Source organism: Amblyomma maculatum, chromosome 8, assembly GCF_055883805.1.
Source record: "Amblyomma maculatum isolate TAMU_Amacu chromosome 8, ASM5588380v1, whole genome shotgun sequence".
In the NCBI taxonomy this organism is placed as follows: domain Eukaryota; kingdom Metazoa; phylum Arthropoda; class Arachnida; order Ixodida; family Ixodidae; genus Amblyomma; species Amblyomma maculatum.
The window spans coordinates 125,767,048-125,783,479 of NC_139351.1; the positions used below are offsets into that span (position 1 = coordinate 125,767,048).

The following is a 16,432-nucleotide window of genomic DNA, read 5'->3' on the forward strand; positions in this document are numbered from 1 at the left end:
GGGCCAAACGAAAAGGGAGGTTGGCTACCTGCTACAGTGGTATCTGATGCCCATTTTTCCGCTTGCCTTCGCGATTCGGTGGCTAGAGAACGGCTGTAGAGCGCCCAACTTTATGGGTGCCATCGAGTATTGGCATCGCCGAGAGATATTCGTGAGATGCATTTTTTCTAGAAACATGTGTTTAGGAAGAATGTCTGTTCTAGCCTGCACGGCTGGACATCGCGACACAGACGGTTCGTGATGCTTCCAAACTTGGGGTTTGCCAAGGATACCCGAGTCTTGGCCAATGTTTAGCATGCTAACAATTGTATTCTTGCCTAACTGCAAAGTGTTCAGTAGTTTATTAGCCTCGTCGGCTCTCACAATTGTGCGCGCTGAGATGCTTCTTCAGCCATCAACTTGTCACACGAGTTATACAAATTTCCTGATTTTGGATGTCACGCATATACCCTTTGTTCTTTTCATTATTGATACGTAGTTTTAATCGAATATTTCTATGAATTTGTTACAATACAGAATGTCAACGGCCTTGCAGAAAAGAATTTGAGTTTGAAATTGATGACGTCCTTGGCCGGATAGCACGATACCGAAAAATCGTCGGTGGAAGACTCAGCGTGTCATTCGGCGGTCCATACTCCGTGGGATATTCATCATAACCCTCCGGTTCCTCTGGATGGTCTTCATAGCGCGCGATAAGACTTTTTCCACTCGCCTGTACTGGATTCATCTAGTACATCTCGATCCTTCTCGTTTTTCTTCTAAACTTGTGCGTTCCTTTGGCCAAGCCGTGTTGGCTGTGATCAAATCTTACGTAGGTTTCAGGCATCCCAAGTTTGAGTAGAAACCACGCAGCTTCCCGAGAAGACACATCAGCCACATTTACCATATTCAAATCTTCCGAATTGCCTCTGTCTAGGTCATGCCAGGTTCAGGAGACTCGCAATTTTCTAAAATCTCGTTGTGCAAGTTTGACATTTCTCGACTTGCTTTGTAGACATAACCTAACTACGTAGGCTGGACAAGCATAAAACGCCATGCACAACCCGAATGTCCATATTTGAGTCAAGTACTGACGCTATCCGCGGGTTGAAGTAATTTGCCTTGGTTTGCTGGGTAGTCCATTTCATTATATCACTGGACGGGTAATCACTGCCCGTATATATGCATATATAAAGTATATGTACCGAAAGAAAGTACGTATTTACTCGCATAATGATCGCACTTTTTTTTTTTAAATACTGACGCAAATTTCGGGGTGCGATCATTACGCGGGGTAAATTTTCTACAAAAAATTTTTGAGCACCGAAAACGCAAACAAGTTGCAGGTCAGACGTCTTAGAACATATATCTCGATTACAACCAAAAATAAAAGCTGAGTAAGGCTTACCTTCGCAATAAACACGCACATTAAGCATCACATGGAGTGCACAATGCCCATTTATTTTTTTTTTTTCGTCAGTACTCTAATCAAAGTCTGAATCCTCGCCATCCTCGCTTTCACTGCTGCACGACTCATCGGAAACGGCAGTGTTGTCGCTGGGAGCATCTTCACAATCCCACAGGAAGTCATCTTCCGTTCCATCCAAAGCGTTAGATATGCCTGTCTTCTTAAAACTCTTATACCACTACCTCGTCGGGGATACTGCTCCACGCTTCATTGATCCACGAGCACAGCATCTCCACGGATGGCCTTCTAATCTTTCCGCTCGGCGTCAAATCATGTTGGCCCATCGCCATCCACTCAGCATAAAGTCGTCGAACGTTGTCCTTGAACGGTTTGTTCAAAGACACGTCGAGAGACTGCAGCAGCGAAGTCAGGCCGCCAGGAATGACTGCAATGTCCGTGCGCAGCTCTTTCAGCTTGGCACGCACGCTGTCCACAAGGTGACCCCTAAAACTGTCCAAAACCAGAAGCGAGGGGAGCAGAAATGCTCCTGGTCTTCTTCCCCAAACAGTCTTGATCCAGTCGACCATCAGGTCTGCAGTCATCCACCCTTTCATCTGTGCACGTATATGGATGCCACGGGGAAAGTTTCCCTTCGGAATAGTCTTCCGTTTGAAGATCACGTATGGTGGCAGCTTCCGCCCGTCGGCGGTTACAGCAAGCATGACTGTGCATCGCTGTTTTTCTGCGCCAGACGTCTTCACGAGGACGCTCCGAGCACCCTTCTCGTTCACAGTTGTATTCCGGGGCATGTGTCGTGTACTCTATGCAGGGTGTGCGGCACTGAGGACGAATCGGTGGAACATTTAGCCACGGCCGCTCAATGGAGGCGCCTCCATTGAGCGGCCGTGATTTAGCCTTGCGCTGCCCTCGTCTCTCCATGCCGGCCATAGAGGGCGCCACATTCCCACAGGCGCTCGGTTTCCCCTCAACCCCACCCGCAACAGTGGACGGCGCCGCCGGAGACAGCGCGGCCGCTGACAAAGCATTGCTTAAAGGTCAACTCCGGTGGTTTTTCCATCATTCTGTGTTTTTGGTTGAATTACATTCCTCGGCACGTCCTGACTCGAACACAAAAAACCGTTTTTCGAAATTCCAATTAAAAATATTTTTAATGAGAAAAAACAGCAAATCGAAACCGAAACTGCTTTTACTGCCAGAAACGACGTCCCAGGTGACGAAATGGTGACGTCACACTCACTATTAGAGAAACACTCGTACGTGCGTTGGATGGTGAAAATAAAGTATGGAAATCATGAAGCATTGCATAAAATGTCTGAGGTAGTTCAATATAAGCCTCACAATTTCATAATCATGCGGGAAGTGGACAGTAACGCCAGCATACTGTTTGTGACGTCAGAAACTCAGTGTTGAAGGCAGAAATAGTCTCAACTTAAGCCATGAAAGCAGCATATTTTAAAGTCGTGTTGCGCGCGAACGGATTATCGTACGGCGCCCAAATTTTGTAGAATGCGTCAGGACGGAGAGAAGAATCTACAGTAAAATTTTTATTAGAATATTCGAATGTGAAAAAAAAAAAAACCCGGAGTTGCCCTTTAAAGCAACTGCGGCGACGACGAGAAGGCTCGCCGAATGGTGGAGTGCAGTTCGCCAACTGTGATGAAGTTTGGGCCGGGTGTGGGGGTGTGAGTGTGTGGTGAGGGTAGGCGCGGTCGTGGGGTGTGTCCAGGTGAAGTGCTGCGTGTGACCTTCTTAGTTGATGTCTCTTTAGACAATTGTGTGTGTGTGTGGTTTTTAAAATTTTTATTTCTTTTTTTAATAGCTGGGACACCAATCTGGTGTCCACCCGTTACAAAGGGACTAGCTAACACTATCATCATCATCAACACAGCCACTGGAGACCGCCACGTTACCGCAGTCGCTGGGTTTTTGCCCGCGCTCGGCGTCCAACTTCGCCACTGCAGAAGGTGGTTCAAGTCCAGTGACAGTGACAAAAAGGCGTCTGAGTGGATGACTGTGTTGCGGCGTGGTATAGGAGTGTAGTGTGGAGCCAGCTACCCCACCCCGAACTCCACCCGGGAGGGTGTGGCATCATCTTGTCGTGCTTCTCTTCTCCCAGTCCTGTCTTTTGTATGTTTGTTCTCTTTCTTCGTTCTTTTCACTTTTGGCCTGCGCATCAGTTTTGGTGCCGACCCGTTTCAAAGGGTATGGCCCTGAGCATCATCAACACACCATTTCTCAGGCGCCAAGGACGTTTTCAACCAGTAGCAGACGAATTTTCAACCACTCCCAAAGGGCGCCACATTCTGTGAAAAAGCCGGATTGTGGATTTCTGGATTTCTGATAATTTTAGTACTTCCGGTTCATTAAAATCCGTTGGCGTCACAAACATGCTTGATACGTCGAAACCGCACGCACGCACGCACGCACGCACGCACGCGCACACACACACACACACACACACACACACACACACACACACACACACACACACACACACACACACACACACACACACACACACACACACACACACACACACACACACACACACACACACACACACACACACACACACACACACAGTGCTGCTCGCTTGGGCTTTTCGTTATTCATAATTTCTCTGCTGCATGGCCAATATTACAAGGCGAAAACTACTTGATCCGAGGAATTGATCTCCTGTCGATACCGCCGCTGAGCAGCGGCCCGACTCTCTCCATGCAAGTGACTGTGCTGCGGCCGCCGTGTTTCTTCTCCAGTTATATACACACAGTTACGCATGCTCAGTTATACTAGTCCTTAGACCTTAGTTATACGCATAGCTAGCACGTGGCATCCGCACGCGGCCGCGGGGGTGGCACCCGGCAGCGAAGCTCTGATGTCACGCCCCTCGCGCGTGCTCCTCCTCTCCGCGGCGCATTTCACACATTCCAGAGCTGTTCCACAGCGAAATGCTCGACTGGTAGCCTAATGTAGTTCTCGCTGCAAAGACATGCTGCAAAAAGCAGTAAACGACAATGGATAGCGGGTGGGCTGCATTTTGCGTTTGGCTCGCTGACTGGAAGTTTATAGGCTGGTGTTTGTTCGAGATGTCTTCTTTATAGGGACATAGTAAAAAGAAAAATACGTTAGCCCGTCCATGTTTCGATGTGAACGTTCGAAAGGCCTTTCAGCTTTCTCTGGAGAAGGCAGCGTGGACGTTTTTGGTCCAGAATAGGAGCATCATGGGCCCAACATCGGATTTCCATCTGTGATGAGCGCGAGCGTAGCATTCATGAACACCTGCATGCGCCGTCGACAACTTATACTGGACAAGGCCTGCGCGCTCCTCTCCACAGGGGCCTAGGTCACACTAGTTGCTCGACCGCGAACGATGGTAGTTCTGTGCAGCGCAGGGGGAGGCAATGCATGCAGGTGCATCGCACCTGGAAGGCAGCACAGGTGGATCTTTCCGCGCTATCTCTCTATGGTTAGGTTAGGCAGCGAACGTGCTGCCATCTTCAGGACGTCAAACTGCTTCACCTTAATTATGTGCGTTGATACCATAATAAACGTGGTGCTGAAGACAAGCACGCGTGTTTTGCAACCGCCACGACATGATAGTGTGTGCCTGGATTACGACGGGAGCCCAAAATTCATTAGTGTTTGGTTTTCCCAACAATGAAGCTCACAGAAAAGCTTGGAGCTCCTAGCAAGGATTTTACTACAACCGTATACGCACCATATTTTCTCAACACCTAACAAAAATCTGTTATTTTAAAAGTTGTTGGGTAGCGGTTTCGAAAGGATGTTGTTGGGGTCGCCACCTATGAACTTAATAGTGGCGCCCTCTAAGTTGAAGCGCAGCTAGAAGGTTTGTAATAAATCACTTTGTGTTTGGTTCTGGATGCTTGGCTCTCTTTCGGCCTTCCGGAACGAAAGCACGGGAGCGCCCACGCAACATGGTATCAGAAATGGGATTGGTATCCGCCGAGGTGCACTAGTGAGAACGGCACATCTTGTTTCAAGCGAATGGTGTACTCATCTCTGAGGGTGCCGAGGCCACGGAATAATAATAATAATAATAATAAATTGGTTCACAGGAAGGGAAAGGCGCAGTAACTGTCACACTTGCTCTGTGGACACCCGAACCGCGCCGTAAGGGAAGGGAGGAAGGTGGGAATGAAAGTGGAAAGAGAGAAAGAGGAGCCGTAGTGGAGGGCTACGGAGTAATTTCGACCACCTGGGGATCTTTAACGTGCGCTGACATCGCACAGCACACGACGCCTCTTCGTTTCGCCTCCATCGAAACGCAGCCGCCGTGGTCGGGTTCGAACCCGGGAACTCCGGCACAGTAGTCGGGCGTCTTACCACTGCACCACCCCGGCGGGGCCCGAGGCCACGGAACAGTTCAGTATTGAAGAGTTCAGTATTGAAGCGTTGGCTCAGGAGTGTTGACAGTACCCAAAAATTTCACAACTTCAAGAGCTTGGATGGCTGGTAGGCCCAGTAAAGGTACTGCTAATGCCTCAATGACGTAAAGACGCTGGGAGCTGGTCTTCCCGTGCCAAGATAGCTGTGCCAAATACGAAACCTGTACACGCAGAGGTTGGCCACCGGGCCCTGATAAAATAGTCTACACCTTGGCGACCTCAGCCCGGGGGGACTCCGGGGAAGTCACTTGGAACTGCGGAAACCTCGGCCCCTGAGTCTACTTTGAACTTAGTTGTGTAGTTGTCGACTGCGATATCCACATACTTGGCTTTAGCTGGCATCTCGAGAGCATGCATTTGGATAGCATTGAGTTTGGCCTGCCTCGACTTCCTGGAGCGGCAAGCTTGAGCAAAATGACCTTTCTTACAGCACCAGTTGCAGATAGAGCTCTTTGCCGGGCACTCTGAGCGTGCATAATATGCGCGGCCGCAGAAGGAACAGACCGGAATGTCACGATAGCGTTCCGACTTCGACCGGCCGTCGCGAAAGCATCAATGTTGACCGTGGCCTGCGAGGTAGCCCTTCGAGTGAGCGTTCCTTGTCCGCGTCCTCGGACTGACGAGTTTGCGTCCAAGCTTCTTTCAGAGTTAGCTTCTTGATCAGCAAAGTTTATCGGAGAGACGCGCGTGTCGATCAATCCAACGACAAACCTGTCGCGAACCAAGCGTTCTTCCACCGCCGGTGACGGCTAGTTGCAACGTTTGACTAACTCGAACAGTTCGGCGCAAAATGCGTCGACACTCTCGCCAGGTTGTTGAACGCGCTTGTGAAACCAAGACGACTCATAGAGCTTATTATAGGGATGCACGAACCCTTACAAAAAAGCTTAATGAGTTTCTGATTAAATGGTAATTACATTCCTCATCATGCACATTAACATTTCTATACATTTTCTTGATGCATTTTTGATGAGTTTCACAAGAAAGTTGGCCACCGTGTTTCTGGTTGGTACCTAATGTGTGCATTTCTTGTGTGTTGTTAATGAGTGTTGACCAATGAGCACTTTTGGATAAAAAGTAAAAGCTAAAACGTAGCGAAGCACATCAACTACATTAAAAAAAGCTAAAAAATAAAAAAAAATAAAAATAAGCGAAAAAAAAAACTGCACGTATGGCGCGATTCGAACTAGGTACCTCTTACTCCGTAGCTTTCTACGCTAACCACTCGGCCACTCGGGGAACTGGTAATGTCGGTAACATATTTGCTTCTTATGTCTGGACTGCATTCATAAGATTGGGACATAAGCCCTGTATACATGGACTCGACAAAGTCGGGTCGAGTAAGCCTGTCGAGTAAAAAACCAGTTGTCGGGTTCATGTATACCCAGTCGGGTCGAGTAAAATAGCCGCGGAGCGGGTCGCGTTAACTCGCTTGCAGGGGGTAGGTTAACTCGCTTGACCCGCTTGTCTAAAAGCATGTAGACGCTGTCGAGTCAGCGAGTCGAGTTATGGCGAACTCAGGGATAAAAAAGCAACCGGAGCGGCGATGAGCGTCAGCGAAGTTGAATGCTTTTTAGCCCTCATCAATGATAAAAAAGAATAATCGAAGCTCTCAATAGTAAAAGACAACGGAATCAAATACGAGTAAAAAATTTGCACAATAACTACAAATCTCGACGCTACGCGCCGCTGCGATACTTACTCGCTAGAAAGCGAGTTCGTGTAGACACCAATCGGGTCGAGTAATGGTGACCTCACTTACTCGACACTTACTCGACCCGGTGCTGTCGAGTCCATGTATACAAGGCTATTATGTTTCGAAGCAGGTTTCGAAGTGTACAGGCCATTGCGGCTGCTCTAACAATTACAACTTCTAGACCTTTAGAACTTGCATCTAATGTTCTAGATACCTATGCGCACTATTTTGTCCACTGCAGTCATTTTAACATGTCGAGTTTGGCATCGCTGGCCAATTTATCAGCGCTGGCTCTTCGGTGGTTGCTACCTTGGGCGTAATTTTCGCTGAACACGGAGCTGTAGCACGAACCTTTAAGGAAAAAAGTGCGACCAAGCTTCAATGCCGGCAAGCGCAGCAGCGCCAACACTATTTTACTGGTAACTAAATCTTATTTGTATCTAAACATTTCGGGAAGCGTTGCGATGACTGAGGGCTCGGCTAATCTATACGCAGAGCAAGGAGCTCGAAAGCTTAAGAAACACGCAAAATATCATGCATTATAAAGAAGGCATTGCTTCTCGTGCCCTGGTCGCGCACATGCTCCCAGGACGGTCCAGTTCCGAGTCAACGCACGGCTCGGGTTACGTCCGCGCGTCGTCGTCGGCGCAGGCCGGGGTACCCCTGCTGGTCTCTCCAAAACGGCCTGCTCGCAGGTGCAAGGAGGCATTGGAAATGGAGCGGCCTTGCGTCCGTTAGCTTGGAGGCGGTGTGACAGTGCGTCGGTTCGCGTACACAACAATATCCTTGCCCGTAACACCCTCAAGCATATTGTCCAACCACAGCACCCATTCGCTTGGCAAGAAGTGATTTGCAATGGCACAAACACTCAAGACGCAGGGTGTAAGCGTGTTTTGAATGAAACAAATGTCCAAAAAGTTGTTTTTGTTTTTACAGTGCATGCTAAACAGAAATGAAAACATAGTAAAGAATATACATTCGCTTAGTGATGTATAATTTCCCTCATTTGAGAAAGTCAATGTATTTCCACATTAGCTCCTATACAAAAATACTGTTTTGTTTTCCAAGTACAAAACTTCTTGCGTAATCTCAAATGAAAGTCTGCTGCGGATCTCATGTTAAAACACATAAAAATTGTTTCTTAGGCAACATCCTACATATGCTAATCAGAAATGAAAACATAGGGCTCTGAAAGTGTGCAGTTAACAAAGAAATAATATATATTCACTTAGTGATGTATACATTTCCTCATTTGAGAAAGTCAATGTATTTCCACATTAGATCCTACCCAAAAATACTGTTGCGTTTTCCAAGCACAAAACTTCATGTGTGATCTCAAAGGAAAGTCTGCTGCGGATATGATGTTAAAACACATCTAATCTTGAATCTCCTTTGAGTGGTTGATGACTCATCAAAAACACATTACGTGGGTAACAGAAATTCAATATCCATTTTTGTAAGGGAAGTGCTCGGAGAAGCGTTTGACAACTGCGTCGCAGGAGGCCAACTCGACAGCGTCGAGTGAAAACGTGTCTAGTAGCGAGCGGGCTTCCAGGCCCATACAGTACAGAAGCGTAACGTACTTGCATGTCTTGCAGAGCGTTCCGTAGTCCGGAGGCATTGGCATAGTTGCAGAAGTGGAACGCGTCTGGCGGCTGTAGAGTGAGGCCTAGCCACTGGGCCTGCTGGCGCTTTCCGGTGGCATCTTTTTGCCGTTGACGGTCGTTGAGAGCTGCTTTTAAGACGAGTTTTTCATGCTGCTGTAACTTCTGACACCACGTTGCGTGGGCGTTCCCGTGCTGTCGTGCGTGGAGGCCGAAAGAGCCAAACATCCACGCCGCTCCAGAAATGAAACACATTGTTGGCGGAGATCGGCGCCGTGGAGACGGGGAACGGCACACACGAAATGACCGAGGCGGTGTCACACTACGCTGGAGAATGGCTGCGGAACCCGTCGTTTTGAAAACGGCCCCTCCGGGAGGGATGTTCTGGCCGATAGCTGTCGATGTAGATCGGGACGGTGCGTTGGTTCGATGCCGTCGGGGGATTCCTGGAACGATGCGCGCCGATTGCAGTAGCTGGAAATGTGACCCGCGACACCACACCGGTAGCACACGGGAAATAGGCTGATTAAAAACCGGCGCTTAATTTGACTCTTGCAAGGTAGGACGCGACAAATATTCAAAGTAGGGTCCGGGTCGACGTAGCTTTCCCGCGGTAGGCGCGGTGTGCGGTTGGAGTAGGACCGAGGGTCTCTACGCTGATGATAAAGAGGACTGCCGGTAAATCTGGTTGGGCCTTGGTCGCGGGGTGTCCAGGCCTTCGCGTCAGGCGAAGACTGTCATTGACTGGTGTATAGCTGGACGGTGGTGGGCACGTACGTGCTTGGGCTTGAAAAGCGTATGCTTCATCCGCGAAGTCAGAAAGCCGGGCAAGCAGCTCACGTTGTGAAATTTCATCCCTAACTATTTTACGAATGGCGCACAGGAGACATTGCGATGGAGATTCTTTCGACGCTGGCTACGGTAGTGACATTTGCCAGCCACCCAAACTTTAATGTAATGCGGCGCGTCTTGAGGGTCTCTAGTTTTAGTTTCACGTGCGTACAGAGTTACGTACGCAAACGTGAGAAGTCTACGTGCGCTACGCGAATTTCGCCAGGACTACTTTTAGTTTCACGTACGTGGTGTACGTGAAGCAAAATGTATGGACCTTTCATACAAGCCTTGAAAAACTGTGCGTGCGTGTTATGCCGCGCCATCTAGTACAGATGAACCAAACTAATTTTGTTCAGTCGAGCTGCCTTGAGCCGAGCCATGCTGCGGCCGTAGCCAAGAGTCGGTCGAATTGGAAATTGCCGTTCTCAACGTCGTTGCTCTACAGTGAACAATTAGCAAGACGCATACCTATATGCGTCCACCGAACAGCGTGTCGCATGCAGTCTTCGAATGGTTTGCATTCTCTCACGTCGCGAAGCATATCCAGATCGTCGCTTTTGGAAAAGCGAATTCGATGGGCAACAGAACTCATGCTTACAACTTCACGACTTTCCCCCTACAACGGATTGGTTCTGGTTGGCTGCTGGCTTGCATCTGGCACTCTAGCCACTTCTCGCTCAACTCTGGTCTGGCGTGACCTCGCGAGATCGTTGCTATGACGACGACAAACGCTTCTGCGTCAGGCTGAAAAATCGTCCTTCTATCTAAAAATAAAAGGCTATTTGTCACTTGAAACTTTACGCGAGGGTAAGATTGGGTAAGCTTAAAGCTAATACAACAGTTTAGAACACGATATCGAGCCGAGGAATTAGCGGCGAAGCTGTTATTGCTGTGAAGCGGGCGGGCAGGGCGTCGCCATGTTGTCAACTCTACGTACGCCAGCAACGTGAAGACACCAACGTGAAAATCCGAATCTCACGTACGTCCGTAAAACTCCCGCAGACTCTTCACGTTCTGCGCATGCGCACTGGTCACACGTAGGCGCTTCACGTACGCCAAGCTCCCACGTACGTGAAACTAAAACTGTCTAATGTCCAGCAGTGTCGAATAACGTCGGTGACTGAACTTTAGTTGTCCTTGGCGATGAGGAAATAGTAGACTTCTTCCGCGATTCCCTTGAGCAGATGGCCTATCTTGGCTTCCTCAGTCATCCGGCTGTTGACAATCTTGCATAATTTCAGTACTGCCTCGATGTATGTGGTGCAAGTCTCACCTGCTGTTTGAGCTCTCTGAGCAAGTGTCTCCTCAGCCTGCCTCTGCTTTGCAGTTATATCGGCAAAACATTCTTTTATAGATTAACTGAGAACTCGAGTCCCAAAGCCAGATGAAAAGCTTTGTCCACACTGGCCCGAAAGGGAGGAGGTAGCCTTCAGAGATAATCCTTACAAGAAAAGGATTGCAAAGGACTTCAACCGACACCATACCTTATAATGACCTCCTTGCGGACCGTCTTAACGGCTGGTTTTTCGGCTATTCAGTATAAAATACATTACAGTGCAACCTAAACTGGAGCACACCCCAGGAAAGATGTTAGTCATTTACTTGAATGTTGTGAATGGCTAAAGAACCACAGACTGCACTGAGAGGGTTTGAACAGATCATCAGTGCTGCGACAATTGGATCGCACAATATTTACTGTTGTTGTGTTTTCTTCTCTTCGGGGATGGAAGTTTGAGCGTGTAAAGTGATTTAAAGTTGTGCATTCCTCTCTCCTGTGTTGTGTGCGAGGGGTGTTGCCGCATCCTGTGCGTGGCGCGGCGCGGGAGCCGAGCCGGAGTAAGACGATGCTTCCCCACCGACCCCTCTGCTGCTGGACCGCGTGATCTGGCGCCTGGGAGCTCAAGGTCGAGACATGCGGGGGACCGCGCCCCGGCGCCGGGAAAGAGACTCGCCTGCAGATCATGTTCTCGCTGTTTCGTGAACTGACAGAAAGCGTGAACTGACACAAAGCAGACGCATGTGTGCGGCGCCCCCTTCGGCGCCGAGGGAGAGGGGCTCACCTGCGGGTCAGTCGGTCGGACACTTTGCTTCGGGAACTGAAAGAAAAAAGTCGTGCGTGTGTTTATTCCCTTGTTTAACCTCTCCTATAATGTAAAGTTCAATACAGTTTTTGTCGTTTGTTCTCATGAAAGTTTTACCGTGTCGTCATTGACTGTTAATTAACACAACTGTCTGCGTTGAACGATATGGGGGCTCTACACTTAGATGGCCTCGAGTCCATGGCTCTCGGCGACCTTATGAACCCACTTAGTAGCCCGAACTTGCGTCAACGGGTCTGAGCTGGCCAGTATAGCCTCCCACCGCTCTAGAGAAGGGACTGGTCCGCCGATGGCGGCGCTTTTTTGCAGCTCCGTGACATGACCGTACCCGGCTATCTCGCCGCATTCTTTACAAGTTAGATTGTGTTGTGTCGGGGGTACATGTGTGCTAATTTAGATGGGCTAAAGAAGGCTCGCGTCTTAAACCGATCCCAGATTACTCCTTACCTTTTATTAGATTTCTGGTCGGGTAGAGTATATACCCGCCTTTCTAACTTCCATGATTATCATGGAATTATATGGTTGTATCTCTAGAGAAATCGGGGGAATCAACCTGGCTGACATAACCCCGCGAGTACTGCGAGCTAACTCGTTTCTTATCAAGGCTGGAACAACAGAGGTGGAAATATGTTGAGACAAGTAGTATCCATTGCGTCACAGAAGCAGCGCGAATGGCGGGCTTTAAATGCGCTCTCATTCGTGTAGACAATATTTCCGCTATTTGTCGCCTGGTGACGCCGCTCAGAGGACCCTACTAAGGCTCCTCTATTTTTTTAAAGGTAGCGACAACTACACGAGCGCCCTCTCGAGGGGTCCAGGAGCAGCGCTAGCAGACGACGCGTGGCACTCTTTCTAGCGTATACCGCGTACTCATGGAGCCGCGCTCGGTGCACACATAAACCGGTGAACTCAACAGATTTGTGTCCTCTGCTGCTCAGGAAACTTGAAAGACAGGAATAATAACTTAAACATGCGTGCGCAGCATAAATGTAAAAAAAAAAAAAAAACGCGTGCGTTAAATGAGCAAGCTCATTCTTCTGAACCATTCTCGACTCAGTACAGCAGCTAGGAAACTGTTCATTAATTATGCTTTGAAATTAATAGCAAACGAAGTAGAAACGATATTTCAGTAAACTTATTGGACTCGTTTCCTTACTAAAAAATAACTAGACTGCGAGTGTTCTGCAACTTTTGGAAACATCGTTGCGCACAGAGCTCTGATGAAATAAGGGAGTCATTGCGTTTGTAACTGTTCGGGTATACTCCGTTGTACAAACTTTTTTTTTGGCTCGAGTTTATTTCGTTTACAGTATTCCAATAGCTTTATTTTGAAGAAAAAGTTTTTTTGCAGCTGTGCATTACCAACGCATATATATCTTCCAACGAATAAAAAAAAAATCGGTTATGATGTGATACAAAGCTCACGGATAATGTTTTCTGACTTTTCTATTATTTATTTGCTTTTATTGGTTTCCTTATAGCCTGCCGGGCAATAATATCACCAGTAAACTTGGATGCCGCCTCTTGAAACTTGAAGAGTCCTTGTGCGCGTTCAGCGGAACTTAATTGTTAGCATTCGATGCAAAGCTGCGCGACTCCTCCGTTAAAACAATGGCTCAGTTGCGTTTCACACACACGGTTGTTTACCCGCCGGGGTGGCGCAGTGGTTACGGCGCTCGACTACTGTTCCCAAGGATGCGGGATCGAATCCCGGCCTCGGCGGCCGCTTTTCGGTGGGGGCGAAAAGCAAGGCACCCGTGTGCTGTGCGATGTCAGTGCACGTTAAAGAACCCCAGGTGGTCGAAATCTCCGGAGTCCTCCACTACGGCGTCTCTCATAGCCTGAGTCGCTTTGGGACGTTAAACTCCACAAACCAAACCAAACCAAACCAAACCAAACACACGGTTGTTTTTTCACTTTTTATGGTACAAAGTTTTATTTTTATTTTTTAGTTTTATACACCGATATTTAGCATAGGCAAATTGTGACTTTCCATTTCGATCACTTTGACACATTCGCAACCTCCTCTTTTTCCAATGTTTCATTTTTCATTTATATCAGTTAACTGATCAATTGTACGGACTAAATTTTCGTAATAAGCATAATCAAGCAATGGCTTTTCATTCTGAGTATTTTGACAGCATTGATTCCACGCGCAATATTGCAGTCTTGATCTTTTCGGGAAAGTAAGGAGGCTCGAAACGGCAGTGACTTTTCACTAGACATCCACAGTACAAGTAATGACTACATAGTCATAGCGTTCTTGATATTTTGCTCGTGAAATAGCATATGCCCAAACAAAGGCCATCCCAGGTAAGCGAACGGCTTTTTAAGCAGACAGAAATCACTTCGCATAGTCGGGTGTTTTCCGTGGCCATGAAAATCTTACGCCCGATTTCATGAGGCTATAGCTTCCTTCTGTTGCTATTATCGTCACCGCGAAGAATGGAAAATGACTTTTTTGCGTCTTCCGCACTGTAGCGGCAGCCGAAAGCACAGCAGCCCGACGCAGCCGCATGTCACGCGCACGCTTCAAGATTTGAGTCCAGAGATGTAATTCTTGCTTCCGTTTAAACATTAAGTACTGCATATAGACTCCTAAAGATGCAATAGAGGCATGTGAAGTACTTTTTGCTAAACTTATCGGCCAATATCACGCTGACAAGCGCAGACCGCCATGCATTTCAGCGGCGCAGCGAGCACTGCTGGACCCTTTGGGCGGAGCTTGGCGGCGAAGAGGTCACGTGCAGCCAACCGGCCTATCGGAGGGAGGGGCGGCTGGATCAAGACCTGTCGCTTAAAAAATAGAGGAGCCTTAGACCCACCTTAGACCCTACTGTGTAGAACGGAATCGCGCAGAGCTAACGCTATTACAAGATCATGTGGAATACAGCCCTCGTTTTCGATCTGGAGATACCATATACCGTGAGGGTCTAAACCCGCCCTTAAAGCTTCTGTGGTGCAGTGCACTAGCGCTGCGTTTTCAAACGCCGAAACAGTGGTTCGAATCGACTTCGTTCGCATTTTAAGAGCGTTCTAACATTTGCCGGTTTCTCATGCGTGTCTCCGTCGCTCACAGATTCAATATGGCGGCCAAGTCACGTGATAATAACTACATCATTGCAAAACATTTCTTAGCTGCCACTTGAGCACTAATACAGTGCAGTCCACCACCTACCTGGTCCATCATGTGGGACGTCATGATTCCCCAAAGACCCACGTGACCGAGGTTTGGGTATGAGAACGACGTTCGTCGTCTTCCATTGCTGTGGAAAGCGACCATTGCTCCATACGTTCTGCATATACTTTGATAGTATTCCCGTATATTTATCGTCCACATTTCTTAGGATCTTGTTTGTGATCCCGTCCGGCCGCGGGATTGGTTTTATTTTTAGACTTAAGATTTCGGCGCGGACTTCTGCGTGCGTCGAGGCCTTCGTTTGGAGAGCCCTCATAGCCCCGGACGGAGAAGTCTGCTTGTTTCTGATGCACAAATTCATTAAATTTGCCATACACTCCATGTTCGTCCCCTCGAACGTGTGTCTGGCCCTTGCCATTCTTATGCCCTATTGGGTCTTTGAGCTTTACGGGTCCAGCTTTACGGAGCCTTAGCAGATTCTATCAGGGGTGTGAAACTCAGCGGCCACGAATTACAGACGCTAGCGCCAAACTCCCCATTATAGCATTATAGCGGGAGGGGGCGCGTAAAAAATGGACTTGACGGGGGAGGCAGTATAGCGGACTGGTCCAAAAAAAACCGGTGCGCTGAAGGGGGTGTCGGTAGGTTGCTTCAAGCAGCGCGGGTCGCGCGCTTGCGTGCGCCCGGGGAACCGCTGTGCCCGTGGATTTTCTACCGCATCATCGTTCTGCCGCGGCGCGACCGGCTCGCGGCAGGAGCAGTGTGATGGAAAGAAAAACCACAAGCATAGCGCTCTCGAGGGCGCAGGCGCTCGCGAGCAAGCGTACCCGACCGCAGCAAGAAATAGCATAGCGAACAGCAGATATCGTTTCCTTTTTTTAAGTGCACGTGAAACAGAAAATGAAAAGATGCGACGAGGTATCCCTTACACACACGCACACTTTACATAGCCAACAGTTTACAGTAGTGTTCTGGTTCTGCGCAAACATTGTAATCTTGCATGCTTGCTTTATCACTACAAAAGAACCTAGTTTGCCGGCACTGCTTCTGTTAGCATGTGTACAGTTGATATGAAATTAAATACATGATGCACATATTCATTCTACGCACTCCATACCATCAAACCAGTGTAGAAACATGGAGCAAATACCTGCGTTCTAGTTACCTAGTGGTTGGTATTTGATGCAAGTAATCACATGTCACTGTGCTATACATAACCAAAATGCATGATCAAAACTTTGCA

At 48.3% G+C, this 16,432-nt stretch overlaps 1 pseudogene; it reads right to left on the reverse strand.

The window, feature by feature from the left end:
* Window positions 1-5,810: 5,810 nt before the first annotated feature.
* Window positions 5,811-15,252, reverse strand: LOC146182495 (uncharacterized; annotated as a pseudogene).
* Between the last annotated feature and the right edge of the window lie 1,180 nt (window positions 15,253-16,432).